The sequence below is a fragment of the Chiloscyllium punctatum genome, chromosome 36 (assembly GCF_047496795.1).
Source record: "Chiloscyllium punctatum isolate Juve2018m chromosome 36, sChiPun1.3, whole genome shotgun sequence".
NCBI classification, from domain to species: Eukaryota; Metazoa; Chordata; class Chondrichthyes; order Orectolobiformes; family Hemiscylliidae; genus Chiloscyllium; species Chiloscyllium punctatum.
This window is the reverse complement of record NC_092774.1, coordinates 61,287,464-61,302,602: the sequence shown is the minus strand read 5'-3', so window position 1 is coordinate 61,302,602 and position 15,139 is coordinate 61,287,464. Positions and strand designations below refer to the sequence as shown.

Here is a 15,139-nt window from a genome sequence, read left to right as displayed (position 1 = left end):
AAACCAAAGTTTTCCCGATCACCATCAGTTCTGTGGAAGGTTCACCGGCAACTCCTGTTTTTTTTTGTTTCTGATATACAGCATCCGCAATTCTTTCACCTTTTTATTGAGGTAGAGTTGGAAATTGTTTCGACAGGCAGGAGGAGAGAGGGGAGAGACAGAACAGACATAAACTGTTGATCTCCGCTGTTATTAATCACGTAAAATCATTGTCGTGCGATCACTTTCCTTAAGCATGAACAGAAGCGATGGGTCATCCGTGAGCTTGTGGCGCAAGGGTAGCGCATCTGACTCCACATCAGAAGGTTACGTATTCCAATCACATCAGGCTCACTGACTTCGACTTCTTACATTTCAAATCAAGAAAGGAGCACGTTCATTCCGGATATCTGTTGAGGCAAATCTTCTTTATGGAAACTTTCGAACACACGTGAAGCTTTGCTGTCAGTTTGATTTGTGAACACGGTGTCAGGGAGGTGGTGTGCCCATTGTTTAGGTAAATGCTCAGCTCCCCCAGTTCATCACGGGATTTAAACAGAGCCGCCTCCCTCTGGGCAGCCGCTTCGTTCAGTTGGTGACAGCGCGGTGTGAATAACATAATACCGATATTTTTACAACATAATCCAGAGATTCCCAGCTTAATGTTTCAATCTATCAGGAGAGTGACCGCGAGTTCAGATAGAAATGTTTCCCACCAACAGCAAGTCCTTTCCTCTCACTGGACACAGTTAAAATTATCTTTATTCAACAGAAGGAGCGGAAACTACAGTCTGACGGCCTCTCTCCATATTAACGGTGAGCCTGAATTTTATAAACGGTGTCAGTAAAATCCAATGGCAGACACTGATTTGGATCAATCGATTTTTTTTTTGCCAAGTGTAACTCACCGAGAGGATGTTGCTGTGTGAAACAGCGTGGGGAATTACTGCAGGGCCTCCTGCGCATGGAACACTCCGCAACTGATGTGTTTCACCTTCACCAATTTATTCCTATCTCGGAGAAGAGAGGTTTGATGATTCGGATCATAGCAGCCAGACAGAGAACAGGAGAAGTGCACTCAGCCCTTCACAAGCTTATCACCACAGATGGGTCATCGTGGCACGTGTATCAGTATGGGATAGTAATCTGCATCTACTAACTGGAAGCACAGCAAATTGGAGTGCTGGTGGGACTGTCACACAGGAGAAAATGGCTTCGACCTATCAACTGGAGTGGCTCCCAATGCGTAACTCCGCTCACCTCAACTGCATAACTAAACAAATTACTCAGTGATTCAAAGGATTACTCGGTTTTGAATCTGCATTGTGGCATGTACCTTCAATAATGTTGTCAAAACACCTTCATTGCTGTGATGGAATATCCTGTTGGGCAGAATATACCCGTTGTCAAATTTTCCACGTTCTGTTGGTCCAACTCCGATTTCACTCAGAATCACGAAATGTGTGACAGCACAGACTGAGACCATGCAGCCCACCTTAGCTCCCCATGGTAGGCTTATGCGGAAAGTCAGGAGGCATGGGATAGAGGGAAATTTGGCCAATTGGATAGAAAACTCGTCTTCACTGGCAACTGGGGTGGTACCAGGGGACTGGAGAGTAGCGAATGTTGTGCCCCTGTTCAAAAAAGGGAATAGGGATAACCCCGGGAATTACAGGCCAGTTAGTCTTACTTCTGTGGTAGGCAAAGTAATGGAAAGGGTACTGAGGGATAGGATTTACGAGTATCTGGAAAGACACTGCTTGATTAGGGACAGCCAGCACGGATTTGTGAAGGGTAGGTCTTGCCTTACAAGTCTTATTGAATTCTTCGAGGAGGTGACCAAGCATGTGGATGAGGGTAGAGCAGTGGATGTAGTGTACATGGATTTTAGTAAGGCATTTGATAAGGTTCCCCATGGTAGGCTTATGCGGAAAGTCAGGAGGCATGGGATAGAGGGAATTTGGCCAATTGGATAGAAAACTGGCTAACCGGTCGAAGTCAGAGAGTGGTGGTAGATGGTAAATATTCAGCATGGCGTCCAGTTACAAGTGGAGTTCCGCAGGGATCAGTTCTGGGTCCTCTGCTGTTTGTAATTTTTATTAATGACTTAGAGGAGGGAGTCGAAGGGTGGGTCAGTAAATTTGCAGATGATACAAAGATAGGTGGAGTTGTGGACAGTGAGGAGGGCTGTTGTCGGCTGCAGAGGGACTTAGATATGATGCAGAGCTGGGCTGAGGAGTGGCAGATGGAGTTCAACCCTGCCAAGTGTGAGGTTGTCCATTTTGGAAGAACAAATAAGAATGCGGAATACAGGGTTAATGGTAGGGTTCTTGGTCAGGTGGAGGAACAGAGGGATCTTGGGGTCTATGTACATAGATCTTTGAAGGTTGCCACTCAGGTGGATAGAGTTTGTAAGAAGGCCTATGGAGTATTATCGTTCATTAGCAGAGGGATTGAATTCAAGAGTCGTGAGGTGATGTTGCAGCTGTACAGGACTTTGGTTAGGCCACATTTGGAGTACTGTGTGCAGTTCTGGTCGCCTCACTTTAGGAAAGATGTGGAAGCTTTGGAGAGTGTGCAGAGAAGATTTACCAGGATGTTGCCTGGAATGAAGTGTAGGTCATACGAGGATAGGTTGAGAGTTCTCGGCCTTTTCTCGTTGGAACGGCGAAGGATGAGGGGTGACTTGATAGAGGTTTATAAGATGATCAGAGGAATAGATAGAGTAGACAGTCAGAAACTTTTTCCCCGGGTACAACAGAGTGTTACAAGGGGACATAAATTTAAGGTGAAGGGTGGAAGGTATGGGAGATGTCAGGGGTGGGTTCTTTACCCAGAGAGTGGTGGGGGCATGGAATGCGCTGCCCGAGGGAGTGGTAGAGTCAGATTCATTGGCGACCTTTAAGCGGCATTTGGATAGGTACATGGATGGGTGCTTAATCTAGGATAGAAGTTCGGCACAACATCGTGGGCCGAAGGGCCTGTTCTGTGCTGTATTGTTCTATGTTCTATGTTCTATTAGCTCTGCTGGTTCAACACAATATGTAAATAAGTGTCTCATTCTGTCGCCTTCTCCCTGTAAATCTGCACATTGTTACATTGAACATGCCCACCGAATTCCCTTTTGTGTCCATTGAATCTACCCCTTGATCACTGTCATACAGGAACTTACTGACCCCACTCCCTGTGCTTAAACGGTCTTCCTAATGTCACTTTTGCTTATTTTCCTGATGACTTTCAATCTCTGCCAAATCGTTCTTGATCCTTTTCGGCCTGGGAGCATTTTCATTGCATTATTTCCTCTGTCTAAAACCCTCCTTACGTGGAAAATTCAATCAGACCAGCTTTCAGCCCTCTGTTCACCAAAGAGAACTGCCCCAACTTTCCAATCTACCTTCATGACTGACATTCCTCATGCACGGCACCATTCATTTCAACCAATTCAGTGCTGTCTGCAATGACTTCACTTCCCCGCTTCCTGAAGTAACACCCTCAGGATTGAGCGTAATACAGGTGGAGGATTCATTCGAATTACGCGGGCAAAAACTCTGCAATACTTGTTTTCACTTTGAGCAAGTGTTTCCCTTCGCCGTGTTCACTGCAATGGTACCTCTGTCCCATTCCTAATTCAGGCAGTCCGATCTGATTTAACGAAGCGGCTTTTTGAGAAAACTGACCCGGCATTTTTGCTCAGGTCAATTTAAGAAATTAAGGTTCTCCTGGGATTGGAGCCCGGCACCTCCCACACGTCTGTATAAGCTAGAAAACCCAAAGCTCGCATCATACCCCGAGACCAACGAGCCAAATACCATGTGAGTGCTCGCCTCCAAAAGCAACTGGGAGTTGCTCAGTACGAAATACATTGTACATTGCTCCCAGAATTATAAGCAGCAAAGAGTTTCAAGACCATCCGCTTCTCTTTCTGTCTCCCTGCTCCCAGGACGCTGCTGTTTGTCCCGTCCCAAGGAGCCAGGCTGTCTCCACTGGTGGATAATTGAACCATTTCGTTTCTACTAACAAGCTGTGCTGGTGGAAGGCAGAGCCCATTCACTCTTCTGCTCTCTCTCACTATTACGTGAATCAGTAGAAGTCAGTTACAGTCATGTGTAGGAAATGGGCAACTTTGAACTTGTTCCAAAGGTCCTGTTAACGGAGAGATAGAAAGATGCTGTGCTGTCGGGACAGAGAGAAATGGACACCGGAGACTCTTCCTTCAGGTAAATTGATATGAGTGCATTTTTGTGCAGCCTGTTTGGTGTTCAGAATTTGTCTTGACACAGCAATCCTGCAGAAAGTCTTTTGTTACACGGCTGTTGGTTTCTTTACTGCAGGAAATGGACAAAAACAGCAAGTCATGTGTTTCAACTTCACCGGTTCATTGCCATCTGAGAAGCTGCTCAAGGAGACACGTTCGAAACTGGTGTCAAAGACCTCCACTGCTGTCGTGTAATATGCTGTTTCACAGACGTATGGAGACGGTGTAAATATAAACTTTTTTCGCACTTCCCACATTTTGTTGGTCGAACTGTGATTTCACTCTGAATCACAGCATGTGTCACAGCGCAGACGGACGCCATGCGGCCCACCTTCACTCTGCTGGTTCGACAAAGTAAGTAAACGTGTGTCTCTATTCGTATCATTCACTTACCTTCTCTGTGTATTTCTGCATATTGTTACTTGAAATATGATCAGGCACCTCCACTAATTCTCCCCCCACATCGGCACGCCTTCCGATTTTGTAAAGTTGATCCTGCAGCCCAAAACACTGCCAAATAAATTAATTGTTTGAATCAATCGAGGAACGGACTCCTCCAGATTGGCCAAGAACAAAAGGACGTCATCAGCATGATGTTAAAGATCAGCCATTTCAGAAAGTCATTTAAATATAGGACTTTTCTAAAATTAGGTGTGAATTCTGTCTGTGTCCCAATATCGAGTCAGACTGGCATTGTTGTCCAAAAAGCTCTGCATTTAAATGAAGTTCTTGAAGGTAATTTAAAACAAGTTCTGGGATTAATGTACCAAAGAACAGAAGCCCATTCTAACATATGAAAGATTTAATCTAAAATTGTTTAGTGAAGGACATCTCCATGACCGTGGACTCCTTTGGCTATAAATTCTGTGATCATGATCTTATTGTCCACGACCACCTGATGAAAGAGCAGCACTCTGAAATGGAGTGATCAGTAAAAATGTCTCATTTGGATTCCCCAAGGTTAGAAATGGAAGCATATCTCTCCAAGGTTACAGTTTGATTTGCCCTTTCAACACTCTTGAAATGTAAGGTGTTCCATTGTAGTGTTCAATTCTGATCCATTAAAGTCAGTATCCAGTCTCATCTGAGTGCAGAACCCAATCAACTGACGGAACAAACAAAAACTTCTCGGTTTGCTTTTTAGATGTGACATTTTCTCTCCCTCCCTCTCTGGTGACCCAGCAGGACTACCAGAGCTGGAAGTACCACTCTCGAAATACGATTCCTGACCTACAGTTTTCTTGTGCTGCTGAACATAAGGATTTAAAAACTGCGATTTCCCCACGCAGGTGTGAAGCCTGCCGACTACAAAATGAGAAATGTCGTCAAAAAGAAAGAGAGACTGTTCCCCGGTTTCTTTTTTCAGATTCAAATCAGTGGAAGGTGAAAGATATTTCACTCATGTTAGGACTGGTCGGGAATCTGCAACCTACTGCCTGTCAGGGTGGTACAAGCAGATATCCACAGAGCTGCTTTTGAGGCAATGAGTCAAGTATTTGGAAATAAGACGAGAACAGTGAGGGGCGTGAAGTCGTGATCGAAATGAAGCAGCCACCTGAGGATTAATATGTTTTATTTGCCAGTGAAAGATACTGCTTCCCAAAGTTGTACTATGGAAGGGAAGCAGTGACTGTGATTATCTTTGGTTGTTCACATTGTGAATGTTCCCATTGCTGCGCATGTCCGTGTTAATGTCAGAACTCTGCAGCATGGCGGTGTCAGATCCGCACAGGGCCGGGGCCGCAATGGATGACGCATCTGACTCCAGCTCCCTGTTTGAAATGCAGCTCACAGCTTCTTCACACACCCCAAATAATCTTTCTCATTGTCGTGAAGCGGGCATAAGGTTTGAATTCCCGATCTGCGGGAATGAGACTCTTTTAACTGTCTCGCGTCGGTAAGTGTCCCTGAGAACATCAGAGTCAAGTCACAGCTCTGTAAGAGGAGAGGAAGCTGAAAGAGACCCACACGCTGCTCATGGGCACATTTCACTTTCCGCAACTCACCGCCCCAACCACTGCGGCTCCTGGGAGTGGAAAGGGAACAAACACCAAAACCCAGTCTCAGCTTTGTAAATCTTCAGGAAATAAGAAAAATGTTCATCCCTTCGGACCTTCCATCCTGGGCTGACAGGGGTGATTTTAAATGGCTGTCCAGTCAGTGTCGATTCGTTTTGGCTGAAAATATCTTCCTTATCTCATCCCAGCCTCTAGGTTGGAGAGGTAAATTGGGGATGGGGGGTGTGCTGGGGCGAAGGTAGCAAAGAGTAAAATAGGTGAATGGTGGTGGGTATGGAGGTGATAGGTCACAGAGGAGAGTGGAGCGGATAGGTGGGAAGGGAGCTTGGCAAGTAGGACAGGTCATGAGGTCAGTGTTGAGCTGGAAGTTTAAAACTGAAGTAAGGTGCGGGGAGGGGAAATGAGGAAACTGGTGAAGTCCACATTGATGCCCTGGGGTTGAAGTGTTCTGAGGTGGAAGATGAGGTGTTCTTCCTCCAGGCGTCGGGTGGGGAGGGAGTGGCGTTGAAGCAGGCCCAGGACGTGTATGTCCTTGGTAGAGTGGGGGAGGGGGGGGTTGAAATGTTGGGCATAGGACGATGGGGTTGATTGGTACCGGTGTCCCGGAGATGTGACTTGACTCTCCAGTCTCCCCAAAGTTGTAGAGATCGCATCGGGAGCAATGGATACAAAAAATTACATTCGTGGATGTACAGGTGAAAGTCGTCTCACCATCGCGGCACGGATTCGATTCCCGGGCAGCGAAGCAATTCTCAGTAGAGCTACCGAGGGGCACGCATGTCTCCCTGGTGGTCTAGTGGTTAGGATTCGGCGCTCGCACCGCCGCGGCCCGGGTTCGATTCCCGGTTAGGGAAGCAATCGTTTCCGTGTCTGTTGGCTACTAAATCTTCTTAAATGCGCTGTACAGTTATTCACTGATCTTCATAGTTCCTGGGTGCTGCAGTGTGTCGTGGATTGTTGAAATAGCATCCTGATGCAGATTTGTTTGTATGTGCAGGGATGCTTGCTTCTGTAGTAAAGTACTTGTTTCGCGTGTGTTGCTTTCCTGTAGAGGCTGTTTTGAATTTACCATTGACTGTTCGCTCTACTGTGACATCTAGAAATAACACCTTGTTGTTGTTCTCCTCTTTTGTGAATTTTATGACAGTCAGGATATTATTGATGGTGTTGTATGTTTCTTCTAATTGGTTTCATTTTCTGATGACAAAAGTATCATTGCTGTAGCGGACCCAAAGTTTGGATTGGGTCGTTGAAAGGGCTGTTTGTTCGAGTCTCTGCGTTATTACTTCTGCTAGGAATCCTGATACTGGTGGTTTCGTTGATTTGTTTGTAGGGCTTGTAACTGAATATGAAGTGGGTGGTAAGGCACAGCTCCACGAGCGTGATAGTGTTATCTTTGCTGATGAAGTTGGTGCTGTTTGGTGTTTGTGTCTTTGGTTCTTCGAGTCGTGTCTTCAGTTTTCTTTGGCCACGTGAATGTTAATGGATGTGAACAGGGCTGTTATGTCAAAGGACAACATTATTCCATCCTCTTCTACCTTGGTGTCTTTGGTGTTCAAGAGTTCTTGGATAGAGTAACTGGAATGGTGCGAATCTTCGACTTGGTGTTTTAGTCGTCTGTGGGGGTCTTTGACTAGTCTGTATATTGGTGTTCCAAGTGGTGAGACTATGGCCTGAGGGGGGCTCCTGGTTTGAAGAGGAGGAGAACAGCAACAAAGTGCCATTCCTAGATGTCACAGTAGAGCGAACAGTCAATTGGGAACTTCAAACGAGCGTCTACAGAAAAATAACACACACAAACCAAGTACTTAATCACAGAAGCAATCATCCCAACACCCACAAACGAAGCTGCAGCAGGACATTATTTCAACGAGCCAGTACACACTGCAGCACAGAGAAACGACGAAGAGCAGAAGAGAAAGACGTATATCGTGTATTTAAGGAGAAAGGGTACCCAATAAACCCAGTCCGCCAATTTCTCATTGATGCTTTCAAGCTCACTCTCAAAAATTCGGTTTGTCCTTCCATCCTGTCCTATTTTATTTTGTGGGTTTTGAAAACTTTCCCAATCCTCTGAATGAGTGTTGGAGTTGGGAAGTTATGTTGTGGCTGTACAGGGCATTGGAATATTGTGGAATAATTTTGGAATATTGTGTGCAATTCTGGTCTCCCTCCTATCAGAAGGATAATGTGAAATTTGAAAGGGTTGTGAAGCACCAATGGGTCCACATAGGGGAGAGGCCCTTCTGCTGTCCTGAGTGCGGGAAGGGATTAAGTGATTCCTCTGCAATGCTGACGGACCAGTTGGCCCACGCCAGGGACGGCTGTTCTCCGGCCCGAAGTGCGAGATGGCCTTCTGCAGTTCTTCCCACCTGCTGAGACACCAGTGGGTCCACGCCGAGGAGAGACCGTCCTTCTGCCCCGAGTGCAGGAAGGGCTTTGCTCTTTCCTCTGACCTGCTGGCCCACTGGTGGGTCCACATGAGGGAGAGTTCGTTCAGTTGCCCTAAGTGAAGGAAGGCCTTCAGCAATTCCTCAGCCCTGCTTAACCACCAATCCGTCCACACTGGAGAGAAGCCATTTTCCTGCCCCGAGTGCGGGAAGGGCTTTACCCGCCCCTCCGCCCTGTTGAAGCACCAGTGTGTCCACAGCGGGGAGAGGCCCTTCAGCTGGCCCGAGTGTGGGAAGTGATTCATGTTTTCCATCAACTTGTGGAAGCACCAGCGGGGGCACCAACACTACCAGCAATCAGATCCCACCGGTGTTCTGCCTTGGGTCACCCCATGGACTAAACCTCCTGACACTTCTGACAGTGGGTGCAGTGGAAGAGTAGGTGAGCTGTTTTTGTTTTCTGCTGGACTGCAATTGCCTCCACCAGACCCCACAACCACAACCTCACGGTGGCTCAGTGGCGTCAAGGTGACTCAGTGCGTAGCACTGCTGCCTCATGGCACCAGGAACTCAGGATGAATTCTACCCTTGGGGGTCTGCGTGCAATTTGTGGAGGATAGGAAAATGGATCTGACTGGGTTACTCTTCGGAGGATCAGTGCAGATATGTTGGGCTGAAGGACCTGTTTCCACACTGTAGGAGTTCTTCGATCCTATGAGCTTTGCTTTGAGAGGACACTGCTGCTCATTGAGCTCGGGACTGCACATTGGCAATGAAATGATCCAGAGAAACCTTAGACCGCAAGATCATCGGAGCAGAAGTTCGGCCATTCGGCCCTTCGAGTCTACTCTGCCATTCGTTAGAGTAAAAAAAAATTTCAGATGAGATTCACTACAGTGTGGAAACAGGCCATTTGTCCCGATAAGTCCAGAAGTGACCCTCTGAAGAGTAACGCCCCCAGACCCATTTCTCTCTGACTAATGCACATAACTCTATGCGCAATACAGCATGGCCAATTCACATGACCTGCACATCTTTGGACAGGACCACCCAGAGAAAACCCACGCAGACACTGGGAGAATGTGCAAACTCCTCACAGACAGCTAGCCAAGGCTGGAATCAAACCTGGGTCCCTGGCGCTGTGAGGCTGAGCCACGACATGTTGCAACCCGAAGTAGGCAAGCAGGAGGTTGGGAGAATACAGCAAGCCAGGCAGCACCAGGATGTGGAGTAGTCAGCGTTTTGGGTATTAACCATTCTTCAGGACTGAAACGTTACTTCTCTATGAGAATCGATTTATGGAATGTTGCTGGGGGTGAGAGGGTTTGAGCGACAGGGAGAGTCTGAATAGGCTGGGGCTGTTATCACAAGAGCATCAGAGGCAGAGGAGTGACCGAATAGAGGTTACAAATTCATGAGAGGCATGGACAGGGTAATAGACAAGGTATTTTCCCTGGGATGGGGGAGCCCAGAACTAGAGGGCATAGGTTTAGGGTAAGAGGCGAAATATATAAAGAGACAACTTCTTCATGCAGAGGGTGGTACTTATATGAAATGAGCTGCCAGAGTATATCGGTCAGGTGCTGTCAAATGTGAGTAGATAAATTTAGGATTTCAGGTCAGCATGGAAAAGTTGGACCAAAGGGTCTGTTTCCACGCTGTATGTGTCTCTGACTACTGGTCCTGATGAAAGTTTAAAATAAAGTCCAAGTAACTTTGAATAGTTCAATCTTGTGGCGCTTACCTCCTCAAATGTTTCAAATGAATCCCTCTGAGCGATACTGTTTAAACATGCTGGGTTGGACAAAGTATCCCATCAAGGTCAACACAAACTCAAAGTTGAAGAAGTCAGAAGTCAGAACACCAAGGGGACCAAAACTGATCACAATATTCCAGGTGCAGCTTCCTCAACATCCTGTATAACTACAACATAACTTGCCAACATCTGTACTCAATTCCCGAACTGATGAAGGTTAGTGTGCTGAAACCTTTCTTCACTGCCTTATGTACGGATGTAATCAGAGACATAGGACCTACTTTAATCTGATCCACAATCCTGCTTCTGGGAACATAGGGACGGCAAAAGGGAGATTGGTCTTTAAATGGAGTATAAAAGTAGAGAGGTTATCGTGGAGGTTTTGATTGAAAGGGCAGTGAAGATTCAACCATCTGACAGTTGATCTGAATCACATGTAGATCAGACCAGTTTCCGACAGCAGGAAACCAGATAAGTTTTTACAACAAACCACAACGATTTCATCATTAGGCTCTTAATTCCAGATTTATATTGAATTCAGATTTCACCATCTGCCGTGGCAGGTTTTGAATGCAGGTCCCCAGAACATTACCTGGGTGAATAGTCTGGTGACAATAAAGTCGGCCATCACCTCCCCTGAACACATTGGCATATTGTGTTTAGAGGTAACTAAGGAGCAAGAGGTTTCAGCAGCTGCTAAGTTGTTGATATTACACAAGGGAACATCAGCACTCTCAGTAATGGCACACACTGAAGTCAGTGTCCTGTATCAGAGGTAAGGGCTCGGGAACGATAAGAAATAGGAACAGGAATATGCCATTCAGCCCCTTGAGCCTGCTTCTCCATTCAGTAGGATTCTGGGTGATCTGGCATTCCCCACATTCACTTTCCTGCCCTTTTCCTGTAACTGTTCATCCCCCGACTCTTCACGAATCTCTCAATCCTAGTTTTAAATGTGACATGAAGGCTGTCAACAGAGTTGCTGGGGTGGGGGGGGGGGGAACGGGGGCTCAGGTCGAACTTGGGGACTAAAACAATGACTTCACGCTTCACAATATTTAACTAAGGGAATATCTATGGTTATCCAATGCTGGAAATTGGGCAGACATTCAGATAAATTATTGGTAAATTATGAATCATAGAGGAGTTGGGAGAGAAGTGGTGTTCAGGCACAGTTGGATATCATCAGTATAGATGCCAACACCAGCAGCTACGGTTAAACAAATCAGAACGGAAGACGCTAAAAGCAGACCCTCCCAGAGGATACAGTGATGCTGGAGACGGTCAGTACTGTCATTAACCTTGATCAAGGCTGTCCGCAGGTCGACGAGGGAATGTTTATCCCTGTCACCGTTACAAAGGATGTCAAACATGACCTTGATAAGAACTGTTTCAGGTGTGGAAACCAGACTCGAGGGCTTTAAACACAGAATTCTGGAAAAGATGGGAATGGCTAATTCAACAATGTTACATCCAAACCAACACTTCCATTGGTGCGATAATAATAGAAGTGGTTTGGTTTTTATTTCGAAGATTCTCAGCAACACTGAGTAAGAAGCAACAAAATTAACACAAGAAATACTGCAATTGCTACAATGTGCCTGCTCCCAATAGGGGGCCATCTGGTGTTCAATTAACTGTCTACAAGGGGCAATATTGGAAAGGAATGACCCAGTTCTTCATAGCTATAAGAGGGGAGACACAGACTGCTTAATACAAACATATAATGGGCGGGAGTAGGTCACTCGGCACTTCGAGCCTGCTGCAACATTCAATAAAATCATGGCTGATCTGAATTCAACCTCAACTCTACATTCCAACACATCCCCGACAATCTTTCATCCACTTGGTTATCAAGAACCTATCTACCTCTGCCTTAAAGATTTTGAATCCATTGCCTTTTGAAGAAGACACACAACCCTCAGAAAGAAAAGAAATCATCCTCATTTTTGTCTTCTACATTTAAAATATGACCCTGTACTTTCAGATATTAAGATAGGGACACAAGCTGCATTCAAATAATACCTGTGGTACAGTTAACTATCTCAAAGTGCTTCACATGAACATAATGAGAATTCTTTTAAAAATCACAACTTCGGAGCACAGATTAGGACAGGTGACCAAAGACTTGGTCAAAGGGGCAAATTTAGGGCAATCTTTTAAACAGGTTCAATTTCACAAACATCAGAGGACAAAGACGTGAACAGCAAACACAAAATAGCAAAGAATGGGAAACAACAGTGTAGTCATAATGTCACAGGGTGAGTAATGTTCAACATCTGGGAGAACTCTCTCAGCCTTGGGGGTCAGGCTGACTCAGCATTCTGGTCCTGCTCATTACCTGTTAAATTCTCAATTTGTTGTTCTTGTTATATTTCTACATGGTTGACACATTCCTATGTTTTAAAATGAAATTCCAGCAGACAGGAATTTTCCATGTAAGTAATCATACATTAGAGGGTTTGGAACGTGAATGTAACTTTTAAACAGAAAGTATTTATTCATGCATGGGGTGTGGGCATCGCTGGCAATGCCAGCATTTATACCCATCCTTAACCACTCTGTGGTTGGTTGGAAAAGTGCATGAAGGTGTCTGAGATTGTCTTGATCAGCACAGCAATCTCAAAGATGGGTGTGCTCAGGTAGAAGTACCCTCCACTCCCACAGCCAAGTCTGCATTCACTTCAATTCTCGATGCCATCTAAACCTCCCAGGACAAGGACAGCATGGGATGACAATCAGAATAAAGCTTCCTCTACTCTTCAATTTCAAGTGAAGCTACCTCAACACTGTCCCCAACAAACACTGTCAAGACAGAAACAGCATTGGGTTAGATACAGAGTAAAACTTCCTCTACACTTCCCCATTCATACAGTCCCAGTACATTGACAGCAGAGGGTTAAATAAACAGTGGAGCTTCTTCCATTCTGACTGGCACTTAGTACGTTCTACACCAATCCTCAAGGGAAATTCAGAGTTGAAGTATTATCTGGTACTGAATTCACACATCCTAATGGGAATGACAGCAACAGAAAATCATGAAGTGAAACACAGATAAAACACACACAATGTCCAACAAAACTAGACTGTTATTTGGATCAAAGACATTTAAATGACAGGAGACATAGTCCCTGCAGTGATCCGACTGTGAGCTGAACAACATTCTCATGTGAATAATATTCTGTGGGAATGCAATGTCCACCTCACTGCTGTCTGGTCAGTTCCTCTGCTCTCGTTCAGGGCTGAGTTGTGGCTGACCACATTGTGGCGTGGGGGTCAAGAGGTTACACAGTTAAGGTCAACTTGGAATGAGGTCATTCTTTGTCATGCCGGTGAGGTATAGGGTCGCTCATTTACTCAACTTATAATCGGGGACAAGGGGATGTCAGGCTGGGCTTGTATCAGTTTGAGTTTAGAAGAAATAGATGATCCGATGCAGCTGTATAACATCTGGAGAGGACTTAATGTAAATGTAATGTCAACTCAATTCTAGCCAGAGACTAGTCTCTCATTTAAGACAGGAGAGTTTTGTTTTTCTCACAAGTGTTCTCGAGTCTTTGAAATTCACTTTTTAAGATAGCAGCATGTGGTGGTGGCACGGTGGTTAGCACTGCTGCCTCACGGCTTCAGTGACCTGGGTTTGATCCCACTCTCGGGCCGACTGTCTGTGTGGAGTTTCCGCATTCTCCCCTTGTGTCTGCGTGGGTTTCCTCTGATGCTCTAGCCTCCTTCACAGTCCAAAGGACGTGCAGTTGAGGGTAGATTGACCATGGAAGATGCAGGGTTACAGGGATTGGGTAACGAACTGGGTCTGGGTGGGACGGTCAGTCAATGTTGACTCGATGGTCTGAATGGCCTACTTGCACGCAATTGGCCTATATCAATCAACAGTATACACTTGCTTTCTGGTGACCGACATCAAATTACATTCGTGGTTTTGGTTATTTCATCTTTTACCTTATCGTATTCAACCAACTACAGCATCTAGAAACTTGCTTAATTACTATATCCAATATCTGAAGAGTACTTTTTCTTTTTGTCACGACCATTATCTTGAACTCTGACGTGTGACCTCTTCATTGCTGTCAAAGTTCCTTATTTGTCCCGACATAGTCATGATTTTACTTTGTCGAATGTCTTCCTGCCTTTTGCAGTTAAGACCCGATATTCTGCCCTCGTCAACATTTTCCTTTACAATTCTCTACTAAGGATTTCATGAAAAACCTCAGAGTGTGGTGAGACTGTGGAACTCACCACCATAGTGAATAGTTGGGGTGGAAGACACTACAACGAAGGGTAAGCAACCCAATACAAATGAATGTCACTGCCACTAGATACACAACACAGTGAAATTAAAACATGCAATATCCCTCAATTTCTCAACTGTTCCGAACCAGACTTGATGAAGAACAGATCTTGCACATCAACATGGTAATTTAAACAAAAACCAACAATTATAAATATGGCAAATTTTCTAGGGCAAAGTTAAAGAAGATAATCTAATTAATAGCAATGATTCAAACCCTTTGATCAAATTCCCCCACCATCTCAGAGACTGAAACTTAAGCGGAAAATTAAGAAATAATTTTTTTTTTAACTGACCAATTCAAGCAAACAGTTTCCAACAATGTATTGCCAAACCTTTGTGCAATCCTTGGACTATGACTGTTTCACAGACACGTAACTGTAAATCTAATTTAAAAGTCACTACTGAATGTGAATAGACACCCCAAAGTATTCA

The 15,139-nt window shown here is 45.2% G+C and overlaps 1 non-coding gene across 1 annotated transcript; it reads left to right on the top strand.

Annotated features, from left to right (window-relative positions):
• Positions 1-7,034: 7,034 nt before the first annotated feature.
• trnaa-cgc (transfer RNA alanine (anticodon CGC)) lies at positions 7,035-7,106 on the top strand. The gene has a single exon. It is a non-coding gene; the product is annotated as a tRNA-Ala (tRNA).
• The last annotated feature ends 8,033 nt before the right edge of the window (positions 7,107-15,139 follow it).